This window comes from Schistocerca serialis, chromosome 6 (genome assembly GCF_023864345.2).
Source record: "Schistocerca serialis cubense isolate TAMUIC-IGC-003099 chromosome 6, iqSchSeri2.2, whole genome shotgun sequence".
In the NCBI taxonomy this organism is placed as follows: Eukaryota; Metazoa; Arthropoda; class Insecta; order Orthoptera; family Acrididae; genus Schistocerca; species Schistocerca serialis.
The window spans coordinates 341,087,951-341,101,101 of NC_064643.1; the positions used below are offsets into that span (position 1 = coordinate 341,087,951).

Consider the following 13,151-nt stretch of genomic DNA (forward strand, 5'->3'; position numbering starts at 1 on the left):
CTTCGTAGCATGTTGGTCCACTTTTGTAATGCAATACGCCAGCTATCCTGCAGGCCATGGATTCGATACACCCCTGGAAGATTTCCAAAGGAACGTGACACCAGCTTACGCAGTTCCCGTAATTTGCAAGAAGATTCAGTTTCTGCTTTTTGGATTTAAGCTAACTCTCTGCAGAATGCGTTATTTACATGGGCATTCCCTCTCTTGTGTTAACACAAACCACAAACCTTCAAGACCGTACAACAATAAGCAGTCATTTCTAACAACTGTCAGAACTCTCACACTGTGTAGGGGTCGCCCAGTCCCTAACTGGACACCACTACTGTTTCGTCGGATGAATGCCCATGAACCAGTGTGACATCGTCGAACGCAGTAAAACAAGGTTAAATATTATTTCCTTTATTCTCAGAACATATCTTACAGGCCTTGTCCTCTGTGGTCGCTGGTGGCTTCGTAAGCCAGAGTGGCATTTGCTGAATCCGGAGACAAACTCGGGACTGCTGAAGCTCGCTGCATCAGCCCCGAGCGCAGGCCTGTGACACGGAGGGTGGCGGGTTGCCTATCTGTTGGCACTTCCCGTCGGCTGGTTGGCTACATATGAGGAAGTGACCAAGGCGCGTGTCTTCTGGCTCACACGCCGTCCTTATATGCCTCTGTCACTGCCTGTGTTGTCCAGATGCACCGTGATGTCAGATGGCAAGATGCCATGTTGAATACCTATACTGGCACACCGGTTCGGTAGACCGTCTAACCCGATGATGCTAAATTTTCAGAGCAGTTGGTGCCCCGAATGGGAACCGTGTTGGTAGACTCATAGCCTACTCATCACTGGCGGCTTCAGTACTGGATGCTGTTTCATACGAGGTGTGGCTAGAAAAAAACCGGACTAGTACTGGTGAAACAATAAAACGAATGCAATAAGGCTGAAAGTCGCGTGGCCTGTCACGTGACTCTCGCTCCGCCTACTGCTCGAGTTTCATCTGCCTCCTGCACTCAGTCTGCCCGTGGCGTCTGTTTTAAGTAGTTGACGTTTTGTCTGAGCATCAGTTTTTGCTGACAATGGTCTGCCAGTGCGAGTGTCATCACTGGGGTCTTCGCGGCCATCTTTAAATCGTTTGAACCACTGAAACACTTGTGTTCGCGATAAACAATCATCGCCGTACACTTGTTGTAACATTACGAACGTTTCACTTGCAGATTTTCCTAGTTTGAAACAAAATTTGATGTTAACGCGCTGTTCTTTCTGTACTCTCAACATTTTCCGACGCACTGACAAAACGTCAACTACTTAAAACAGACGCGACGGGCAGACTGAGTGCAGGAGGCAGATGAAACTCGAGCAGCAGGCGGAGCGAGAGTCACGTGACAGGCCACGCGACTTTCAGCCTTATTGCATTCGTTTTATTGTTTCACCAGTACTAGTCCGGTTTTTTTCTAGCCACACCTCGTAGTCATCTGTGACTATCAATCAGTGGTCAGCTCATCAGGCAGCAAGAGTATGACCAATACTGGAACAAACTCAAACAAGAGGTTACGATATAATAATTAGAGACTCGAGTCCCAACAACATGAACGGCATCAACTCGACTGGTCGACAGACTGTAGGCTAGCAGAGTGGAGTATTTATGACGCTGAGGAGTGGTTTTACTGTACATCATCATTTGTATGACCGAACTGGATTCGCTCATTACATCAGCAGTCTTGGTTATTGCTATATTGGCCTAATCAATTTGTTTCAGTATCATAACTGCTTCGTCAAATCCCTGGTTGGCGTTCTTGCGTCCTACCTAATACTCCATACATAAAGTTAGGAGAGTAACAGAGGCAGGTTCGTCAGCAAATGTCTTACTCTCTACCGCTGAGCTTGCTCGCACTCACACACGGAAGTGTTGATGTCGCACTCTCGGTGATCAACTAAGCGTGTCGAACTGTTTTCGCCTAGTGGCCGTCTCGTGTTGATACATCCATGTCCGCAGCTCGTGGTCGTGCGGTAGCGTTCTCGCTTCCTGCGCCCGGGTTCCCGGGTTCGATTCCCGGCGGGGTCAGGGATTTTCTCTGCCTCATGATGACTGGGTGTTGTGTGATGTCCTTAGGTTAGTTAGGTTTAAGTAGTTCTAAGTTCTAGGGGACTGATGACCATAGATGTTAAGTCCCATAGTGCTCAGAGCCATTTAAACCATTTTTTTTTTTCATCCATGTGCTTGAGCGAGGCCGGGCTGTAGGGACTTCGAAAAATTTTCTCTCTCCTTTTCCTTTCTATCTTAATGCATGACAGTTGAGATGGAAGTGGCAAGAAACACAATGTGATTCACCAGGTCTGCCAAATCACCTTCATTTCCTAGAGGTAGCTTTCTGAGCTGAGGATATTGTGTGTTAATTCCTTATACATATATCGATTTTTTTCAGCAGTTAAATCTGCAAAATACTTAAGCCAAAGAGGTGTAACTGATATACACTGTTTCCAAGTATTTTGATAAGATAGAGGTTAATGTGTTACAAGAAAAATGAGCATAACAGATGAAACTGACGTCATTTTCCACCATGGCACCCACGGCTTAGCAGTGAACACTTTGACATCTTTTATAACAAAAAATGTTTCACTCTACAGCAGAATTTCGGCTGTTTAGAAACTTCCCGGCGGATTAAAACTTTGCACCGGGTGAGGATCTGTGCAAAACGTATGCAGGAGAACTCTGTGAGGTTTGGGAGGTAGAAGATGTAGCGGCGGAAGTAGAGCTGTGAGGGCGGGTCGAGGGTCGTGCCTGGGTAGCTCAGTCGGTTGAATGTATATACACAAAAGGCAAAGTTTCCGGGTTCGAATTCCGGTTGGGCACATTCTTAATCTGCCAGGAAGTTTCAAGTCTTAGTTGCTCTGTCCTACGCAACACAATTTTTTTGTAACGCCTTTCATTGAGCTTTGTTGAACCTTTCTGAGATGATAACAAACTTTTTCTTTGGGTCATCTGTCTTCTTAGTGGTTTTATTCGGCATTCCTCCTATGCCAATTTCTGCTCTCTTCGTCTCAGTGTAGCACTTGCACGCAACGTCCACAATTATTTTTTGGAAATGCTCCATTTACCGTCTTCTGCTACAGTTTTCATCCTTTACGGCTCCTCAACTACTCATCACTAATCCTACAGCTCTACACGAATCTTCCCTGTGGTTGTTGTTGTTGCCGGCCGCGGTGGTCTCGTGGTTCTAGGCGCGCAATCCGGAACCGCGGGACTGCTACGGTCGCAGGTTCGAATCCTGCCTCGGGCATGGATGTGTGTGATGTCCTTAGGTTAGTTAGGTTTAAGTAGTTCTAAGTTCTAGGGGACTGATGACCACAGAAGTTAAGTCCCATAGTGCTCAGAGCCATTTGAACCATTTGTGGTTGTTGTTGTTGTTGTTGTTGTTGTTGTTGTTGTTGTGGTCTTCAGTCCAGAGACTGGTTTGACGCAGCTCTCCATGCTACTCTATCCTGTGCAACCTTCTTCATCTCCCAATACATACTGCAACCTACAGCCTTCTGAATCTGCTCTGTGTTCATCTCTTGGTCTCCCTCTTCCCTGTATCTTCCATTAATTTACGTGATAACACCAAAATGGTCGAAATTTGCTGATTATGTTAGACATATAGCCTTCTAACTAGACCGAGCGAGGTGGTGCAGTGGTTAGCACACTGGACTCGCAAGCGTCAGGACGACGGTTCAAACCGGCGTTCAGCCATCCTGATATAGGTTTTCCGTGATTTCCCTAAATCGCTTCAGGCAAATGGCGGGATGGCTCCTTGGAAAGTGCACGGCCGACTTCCTTTCCCATTCTTCCCTAATCCGATGGGACCGATGACCTTGCTGTCTGATCCTCTCCCCAAAACAAACCAACCAACCTATCAACTTTTGACTAATAAGTAAAGCCCAATAAAGACTAACTGGAGACTGGGAAAGGGAAATGCCGAAAGTGTGAAATGACAAAACGTAAGGAAACAGGGAAAAAACATGACAGATTCACATTACAAACCATAATTTTTAACGTCTGACTTCCGTTTGCAAAAGTGTAATAAGTTAAGAATTTAAAAATATATAGAAATGTAGCTGTAGGTAAAAACGTAAGTGCCACGCTTCCCTACCAAGGAAGCACTTCTTTTTTGATCCGCAACAGAGAATACAGTACTGACGTTACTGGCGCAGCGGGAAGTAAAATTCCCTGTATTTCACTTCAAGAAAATCGACCCTGGCTAATAGGTCCTTCTTTCTTTTCAGCACTCAATTTGTTGGCCAATAGAAAACGAGAAATATTTCCTGGGATGGAAGGTCATGCGTTTTTGGATCCCAAAATCACACGATATTTCGTTTTATTTCATTATTCTGCACAATACGCACTTAAATTCTAATGATTTTAACTTTCTGAGCAACAGCTGTCCCTTTGTTACCTGACGGCTTTCTTTGAATTCTCAGCTCATTAATTTTCTTTATATTTCTAACCTTGGCTTTTCTTTCCATAACAAAGCACTGAACACAAAAGATTGACGTCGAAAATGAGTAAAATGTACTATTGCTTGCTGCTTGTAGGAAATCGAGCGAGAACAGGTTATAACATGCTTACCATCGAGATCAGACACGATCGGCACTTTTCAGCGTCCCTCACGTCACGAACTAAGAAACTTACATACTACTAAATTCAGTGGAAATATTTTGAAATACAACGAGGCTTCTCTGGTATTTCTAACCAGTGACAAGTTATTAGCTATGGCTCATTCAGCGGTTTCCAGGAAACAAACGGAAATACTCTTTTTTGGCACTTTCAGCGTTTCCCAGTTCCAGTCTTCAACTGACGTCATGCAAGTACGTTTACAGAGGCTGTGGGCCCCAGATGTAAGGAATTATAAACAGCAACGCAGTTACTGAAGAGCGAAAATGCAGCAAGAAGCGGCTGAGAGCTGTGTTTGCGAGATCGGTTGTACGCGTCTGTTAGCCCCGGCCGGGTCGGTTTACCCGTCTCGCTGCTAGTTGTTTCTTGTGGCTGGCGTGCTGCCACGGCGCGACTGCTGCCCCCTGGGGATAGGCAACCCGCACTGCACCAAGGCCTGCCGCAGTGCATCTCCGCAGTCCTACGGCCTAAGCAGCCACTAGCTCTCCTAAGACACAGTCAACTTTCTGACCCGTGCGCCATTAGTTCGCAGCTCTAGTACTGTTAACGCACGCGCTATCATGTACACTATTCTTCATCCGCACGCTTATTCCCACCGTTCTACCTTCACGTGCGCATGACCTGCATCTTCTTCTGTCGACACTCTCTGTTCACAGTTCTGTAATTTTTTACGGCCGCCTCACAGCTCTTGGCCAGACTCTATTTATACTAGTCGCAAAAATGTCTGGCCTGATGATCTTCTGGTGAAGTTGCAGCGGTAACATTGACCACCTTAAACGGCTATCGATGCTAACGTTAAACCTCTGCGAGGAATTTTTAAGAGAGTTGCGACTTTCAGATAAACTAATGGGAACAAAAAAATCAGACTGCGATTCGTTCCCGAAACACTCCAGCAGAGTATAACCAACAATAAAGAGGTGGGTCAGGAACAGACATTCTCCCAGCACAAACGCAAGTTGGTACTGGTTGGTCATTCTGGGCTCATTAGCCACAATCATCGGGAATCTCTACCATCTTTAATATCAACTTCTCTCTCTCAGCAAAGAGTCTAGGAGTAAAAATACCTGAAATTCTAAATTGGACTGAGCACGTAACTGCAATGTGCGAGAAGGATTCAGCATCTCTCCATTCCCTACAAAAATATAAAAAGCTCTTCCCTCTTGACCTGAAAAAGGAACTTGTACTAACACTTACACTTCCAGTTATTGGTTATAGCTATGTCATCCAGTAAGGAATTTCTTAGGGAAGCTGACATTACCTGGAACTGATTATGAACGCGTATTATCGATATATTTGTGATGTTCGACTCTTTGATCATATTTCAGCATCGTAAGAGCAGCTGTCCTCGCTGCGTGCAGACAAGCGCAGAGATTTCCATACCTTCTGTCTTCTCTACCGTCGTGTCAACGTACACTGTCCCTCGTATCTCTTCTCGACCCCAAGGCTCTTATGTGAACATCATGGCAATAACACCCGTTCCCATCAGAGCAAAATGATTTCCATCTCACTCACCGTTCAGCCGCTTTTTCGAAGTCCTTGTCAGCAGCGGGAAGCAGAGTTAGGAATCACCTCCTGCATTACATTAGAAACCTGAATAACGTCTCCAGTTTCAGAAGACAATTATTGACACATCTACTAAAGCAACAATAATTACTACCATTGTCCCTGTATGGAGTCGTTTCCCCTATACATCCTTTTTCCCGACCATATCGTCCTCATTTCACAATATTCTTAGCTGATGCAATCTGCTAAAAATTCCTTTCCCCAGAACTCACTGTATCAGAAAATGTGTTCTGTAGATCTATAAACTCTTTTTATATTTTCCGCTACCATTGGCTTCAAATGGCTCTGAGCACTATGGGACACAACTGCTGATGTCATTAGTCCCCTAGAACTAGTTAAACCTAACTAACCTAAGGACATCACAAACATCCATGCCCGAGGCAGGATTCGAACCTGCGACCGTAGCGGTCTTGCGGTTCCAGACTGCAGCGCCTTTAACCGCACGGCCACTTCGGCCGGCTTCCACTACGATTATTATTATTTCTTTACTTTCTCAGACGTTAAGTCTGGTTAAAAATGGAAAGTGACGAGGACCTTGATCAAGCGTCACTTCCTTTTTACTGTACGGTATATGTTATATTGCATTTAGGAATTTTCGGGTAATTGAACATGTATCAATACTTACGGATTTCTGTAATTGTATGTATAAGTTTGGATGTAGCTGTATTGCATTGATGTACTGGTGGATATTGTGTGGTATGACTCCTGTAGTTGATAGTATAATTGGTATAATGTCAACTTTATCCTGATGCCACATGTCCTTGACTTCCTCAGCCAGTTGGATGTATTTTTCAATTTTTTCTCCTATTTTCTTTTGTATATTATTATTATTATTATTATTATTATTATTATGTGCTAAATAGTTCTTTTTCCTTGGAAATGCTTTTTTGCTATTGCCATTCTGCAGTTTATACTAATATCGGGTCAGACATCCTTTTGTCTGGGGTAATGCTGCAGCTCAGCGCGGTCAGGGCTCAACAAATCGTTGGAATGAAACTTCCTGGCACATTAAAACTGTGTGCCGGACCGAGACCCGAACTCGGGACCTTTGCCTTTCGTGGGCTAGTGCTCTACCAGCGAAAGGCAAAGGTCCCGAGTTCGAGTCTCGGTCCGGCACACAGTTTTAATCTGCCAGGAAGTTTCATATCAGCGCACACTCCGCTGCAGAGTGAAAATCTCATTCTGGAAATCGTTGGAAATTTAAAAAAACTAAACTCCTCCCGAACAGGCCATGAAGGCCAAACGGTACCGACCGGCCACCATGTCATCCTCCGCCCATAGGCGTCACTGGATGCGGACATGGAGGGGAATGTGGTGAGAACACCGCTCTCCCGGCCGTGTGTCAGTTTCAGAGACCGGAGCCGCTACTTCTCAATGAAGTAACTCCTCAGTTTGCCTCACAAGGGCTGAGTGCACCCCGCTTGCCAATAGCGCTCAAAAAATGGTTCAAATGGCTCTGAGCACTATGGGACTTAACTTCTAAAGTCATCAGTCCCCTAGAACTTAGAACTACTTAAACCTAACTAACCTAAGGACATCACACACCCCCATGCCCGAGGCAGGATTCGAACCTGCGACCGTAGCACCTAGAACCGCTCGGCCATATCGGCCGGCCAATAGCGCTCGGCAGACCGGATGGTCACCCATCCAGGTGCTAGCCCAGCCCGAGAGCGCTCAACTTCGGTGAACTGACGGGAACCGATGTTACCACTGAGGCAAGGCCATTGGCAGTCGTTGGAAATCCCCCGCATATGTATTGAGCCAAGCACCTCTATAGCAGCCCATAATTGAGAAGGTGTTATCGGTGCAGGATTTTGTGCACGAACTGACCTCTCGATTACGTCCTATAAATTTTCGATGTGACTCATGTTTGGAGATCTATGTGGACAAATCATTCGCTCGAACTGTCCAGAATGTTCTTCAAACAAATCACAAACAATTATCGTGGCCCAGTGATATGGTGCATTGTCATCCACAAAAATTCCATCGCTTTTTGGGAAGCAGGCGGGGTGGCCGAGCGGTTCTAGGCGCTACAGTCTGGAACCGCGCGACCGCTACGGTCTCAGGTTCGAATCCTGCCTCGGGAATGGATGTGTGTGATGTCTTTAGGTTAGTTAGGTTTAAGTAGTTCTAAGTTCTAGGGGACTGATGACCTCAGAAGTTAAGTCCCATAGTGCTAAGAGCCATTTGAACCTTTTTTTTGGGAGGGGGGGGGGGGGGAATGAAGTCCATGAATGGCGGCAGATGCTCTCGAAGTAGCCGAGAATAGCCACTTCCAGTCAGTGACCCACGTAAACGCAGCCACACCATTAAGAAGCCACCATCAGCATGCACAGTGCCTTGTTGACAACTTCGGCCCAGGGTTTCGCGGGTCTGCACCACACTCGAACCCTGCCATCGGCTCTTATCAACTGAAATCGGGACTCATCTGACCAGTCCACTGTCAAACTGATATGATAATGAGCCAAGGAGAGGCGCTGCAGACGACGTCGTGATAGTAGCAGAAGGACTTGCCTCAGTCGTCTGCTGCCATAGCCCAAATTTCGCCGCACTCTCCTAGCGGATACGTTCGTCGTAGACCCCACATTGATCTCTGCGGCTTTTTCACGCAGAGTTGCTTGTCAGTTAGCACTGACAACTCTACGCTAATGCCGCTGCTCTCGTTCTTTAAGTGAAGGCCGTCGGCCACTGCGTTGTCCATGGTGATATGTAATGCCTGAAATTTGCTATTCTCGGCACACTCTTGACACTGTGTATCTCGAAATATTGAATTCCTAACGATTTCCAGAATGGAATGTCCGGTGCGTCTAGCTCCAACTACCTTCCCGTGTTCGAAATCTGTTAACTCCCGTCATGCGGCCATATTCGATTCGGAATGATAGTTCCTCCAACGCACTGTCGTTCTTTCCTTACGTCCGCAATACTACAGCCATGTGTAATGAGCATATCGCTACGACTTTTGTCACCTCAGAGAGTTCCTCTCTATTTCGGCCATCATCAGTTATTTTTCTGCCCAAATAATAACCCCATCTACTACCGTTAGTGTCTCATTTCCTAATCTCATGTACTTAGACTACACACCATTACACTTATTTTACTATTATTGATCTTCCTCTTTCAGTCTCTTTTCAAAACACTCTCCATTCCGCCCATCTGCTCTTCGAAGTCCTTAGTCATCTCTGACAACATTAAAATGTCATCGCAAACCTTAAAGTTTTTATTTCTTCTCGCTCAACTTTAATTTCTTTCGAAATTTCTCCTTCACAGCTTCCTCATTGTACAGATTGAATAATACTGCGGATAGGCTACAACCCTGTCTCTCTCCTTTATCAATTTTATCCTCCCTCTCATGTCCTACGACTCTGAAATCTGGTTTCTGTACAATTTGTAAATAACTTTTCACTCCCTGTACAACATCCCTGCAGACTTCAACATTTTAAAGAGGTTATCAAGCCCACATCATCAAAAGCTTTCCCTAAGTCTAAAAAAGCTGTAATTGTTGGTTTCCCTTTCTTCAACCTATCTCCTAAGATAAGTCGTAGGATCAGTATCTTTCTAGGTTTCTTCCCCAAGGTTGGGCTCTAGCAATTTTTCCATTCCCCTGTAAATTATTCGTGTCAATATTTTGCAACCACTACTTGTTAAACTGATCGTTCGGTAATATTCACACCTGTCAGCACATGCTTTCTTTGGAACTGTAACTATTACAACGGGACCAGCACCTGCTTTCTTTGCAATTTGATTATTACATTCTTCTTGAAGTCTGAGGGTATTTCGCCTGTCTCATACATCTTGCAGACCAGATGGAAGAGCTTTGTCATGGTTGGCTCTCCCAAGGCTATCAGTAGTCTGACGGAATGCCAGACCACCGTCACCTTTAAACAATGTTTATCTTAACTATCTGAATAATTTCTTATACCTCATCTCATTTGCGGAGCTAGCTGGCACATGAACCTGTACCACTGTGGTAGGCGTTGGCTTTGCGTCTGACTACAACGGTTCGACTTGAGTCTTGCAGTGCTCTGTCAGATTCTTTTCGAGTATCACATCTCCTATCCAACATTCATCTACTCTTCTTCCATTTTTATAACATTACCTTCAAGTTCATCTCCCTTGTATAGACCCTCTGTACACTCAATCCATCTTTCAACTTTCCGTTCTTTGCTTAGGAGTAATTTTCCGCCTGAGCTCTTGATATTCATGTAGCCGCTTCTCTTTCCTCCAAAGACCTGTTTAAAGTTCCTGTTGGCGGCGTCCATCTTTCCCCTAGTGAAATATGCTTCTGAACCCTTACATTTGTCCTCGTGCTATTTTCACTTCCTGTCAGTCTCAGTTTTAGACGTTTACGTTCCTTTTCGCCTGCTTTATTTGCTGCGTTTTTATACACTGGAGCGCCAAAGCAACTGGTATAGGCATGCGTGTTCAAATACTGAGGTAAGTAAACAGGCAGAATTCGGCGCTGACGTCGGCAACGCCTATGTAAGACAACAAGTGTCGGCGCAGCTGTTAGATCGGTTACTGTTACTACAATGTCAGGTTATAAAGATTGAAGTGAGTTTGAACGTTGTGTTATAGTCGGCACACAAGCGATGGCACACATCATCTCCGAGATAGTGATGAAGCAGGGATTTCCCGTACGACCATTTCACTTGTGTACCGTGAATATCAGGAATCCGGTAAAACATCAAATGTACGACATCTCTACGGCCGGAAGAAGATCCTGCAAGACGGGTCCAACGACGACTGAAGAGAATCGTTCACCGTGACAGAAATGCAATCCTTCCGCAAACTGTTGCAGATTTCAATGCTGGGCCATCAACAAGTGTCTGCGTGCGAACCGTCCAACGAAACATCATCGATAATGGGTTTCGGAGCCGAAGGCCCACTAGTGTACCCGTGGTAACTGCACGACACAAAGCTTTACGCCTCGCCTGGGCCACTGAACTCCGACATTGGACTGTTGATGACTGGAAACATGTTGCCTGGTCGGACGAGTATCGTTTCAAATTGTATCGAGCGGATGGACGTGTACGGATATGTAGACAACCTCATGAATCCACGGACTCTGCATGTTGGTAGGGGACTATTGAAGCTGGTGGAAGGACGCTCTGTAATGGTGTGGGGCGTGTGCAGTTAGAGTGATATAGGACACCTGATGCGTCTAGATACGACTCTTGACAGGTGACACGTACATAAGCATTCTGTCTGATCACCCGCATCCATTCACGGCCATTGTGCATCCCGACGGACTTGGACAATTTCAGCAGGACAATGCGACACGCCATACGTCGAGAATTGCTACAGAGTGGCTCCAGGAACACTCTTCTGAGTTTAAACCCTTCCGCTGGCCACCAAACGCCACAGAGATGACTATTATTGTGTATCTTGGATGCCTTGCAAGTGCCTCTTACGGGTTTATAGACAGCTCTGAAGGATTCGAGGTGTCAGTTCCCTCCTGCACTACTTCAAACGTTAATCGAGTCCATGCCACGAGGTGTTGCGGCACTTTTGCGTGCTGGCGGGGGCCCTTCACGATATTAGGCACGTGTATCAGTTTCTTTGGCTCTTCGGTTTTTTTTCTCATCTACATCTACATCTACGTGGATACTCTGCAAATCACATTTAAGTGCCTGGCAGACGGTTCATCGAACCACCTTCGCAATTCTCTATTATTCCAATCTCGTATAGCGCGGAAAGAATGAACACCTATATCTTTCCGTACGAGCTCTGATTTCACTTATTTTATCGTGGTGATCGTTCCTCCCTATGTAGGTCGGTGTCAACAAAATATTTTCGCATTCGGAGGAGAATTTAATTAATGAATTCAATATCACCTGTGTTGTCCAAGGATTTCTACGAGGCCTTGTCTTTTTTACCTATTTCATCCTCTGCTGCCTTTACTATTTCATCTCTCAAAGCTGCTCATTTGTACTCTGCTGTATTTCTTTCTTCTTTCATTCTTTTCCCCCAGTCACATTCACCTACAATTTTTCAACCTCTTCGTTTTCCCTGCCATCGAATTCCATTTCCCCAGCACATTTGCATTTCTATTTCCCTTAACTATCTGAATAATTTCTTATATCTCATCATTGTACATTTCTTCCATATCTTCATCATTTGCGGATCTGACTGGCACATGAACTTATAGCACTGCGGTTGGTGTTGGCTTTGCGTCTGACTAAGATAATACGTTCACTATGCTGTTCACCGTAGTTTACCCTCATTGCTATTTATTCATTATTAAACGCTCTCCTGCACTACCCCTATTTGACTTTGTATTTAAAACCCTGTATTCATCTGACTAGAAGTCCTCCTAATGCCACTATATCTAACTTCCATCTGTCTACTTCCCTTTTTAAATTTTCTAACCTAGCTGCGCGATTAAGGAATCTTTAACATTCCATACTCCCATTCTTAGAACGCCAGTTTTGTTTCTCTTGATGATGATATCCTTCCGGAGATCTGAACGAGGGACTATTTTACCTCTGGAATATTTTGCCCAAGAGGGTGCCATAATCATTTAAGCACACAGTAGAGCAGCATGCCCCTGGGAACAATTACGGCTGTAGTTCCTTTTCCCTTGCTTTCAGCTGTTCGCAGCACCGTCGCAGAAAAACTGTTTTGATTGGTGTTACAAGGCCAGATCAGTCAATTGGCCAAGCTGCTGCCCCTCTTCAGGAATCACACGTTTGTCTGGTCTCTCAACAGATGCCCCTTCGTTGTGGTTGCACCTGCGGTGCGACTGTCCGTATCACTGAGGCATGCAAGCCATCCCACCAATGCCAAGGTCCACGGTTCATGGAGGAGAATTTCCTACCATCGACTAAAGCTACAATAGGAACGGCGAATTTTGCTACAGTGTAAATTTTACTATTGACTGTTTCTACTGTCGAATTTTCTAAGAAAAGTGATAACGAATTAGTAGCTGTAAGCATCATTATTCAACATAAAACCATG

The 13,151-nt window shown here is 45.1% G+C and overlaps 1 protein-coding gene across 1 annotated transcript in view; it reads left to right on the plus strand.

Moving 5' to 3' along the window:
- Positions 1–13,151, plus strand: part of LOC126484512 (protein madd-4-like) — a 320,139-nt gene that overhangs the window by 19,941 nt on the left and 287,047 nt on the right. The gene's annotated exons all lie outside the window — the stretch shown is intronic.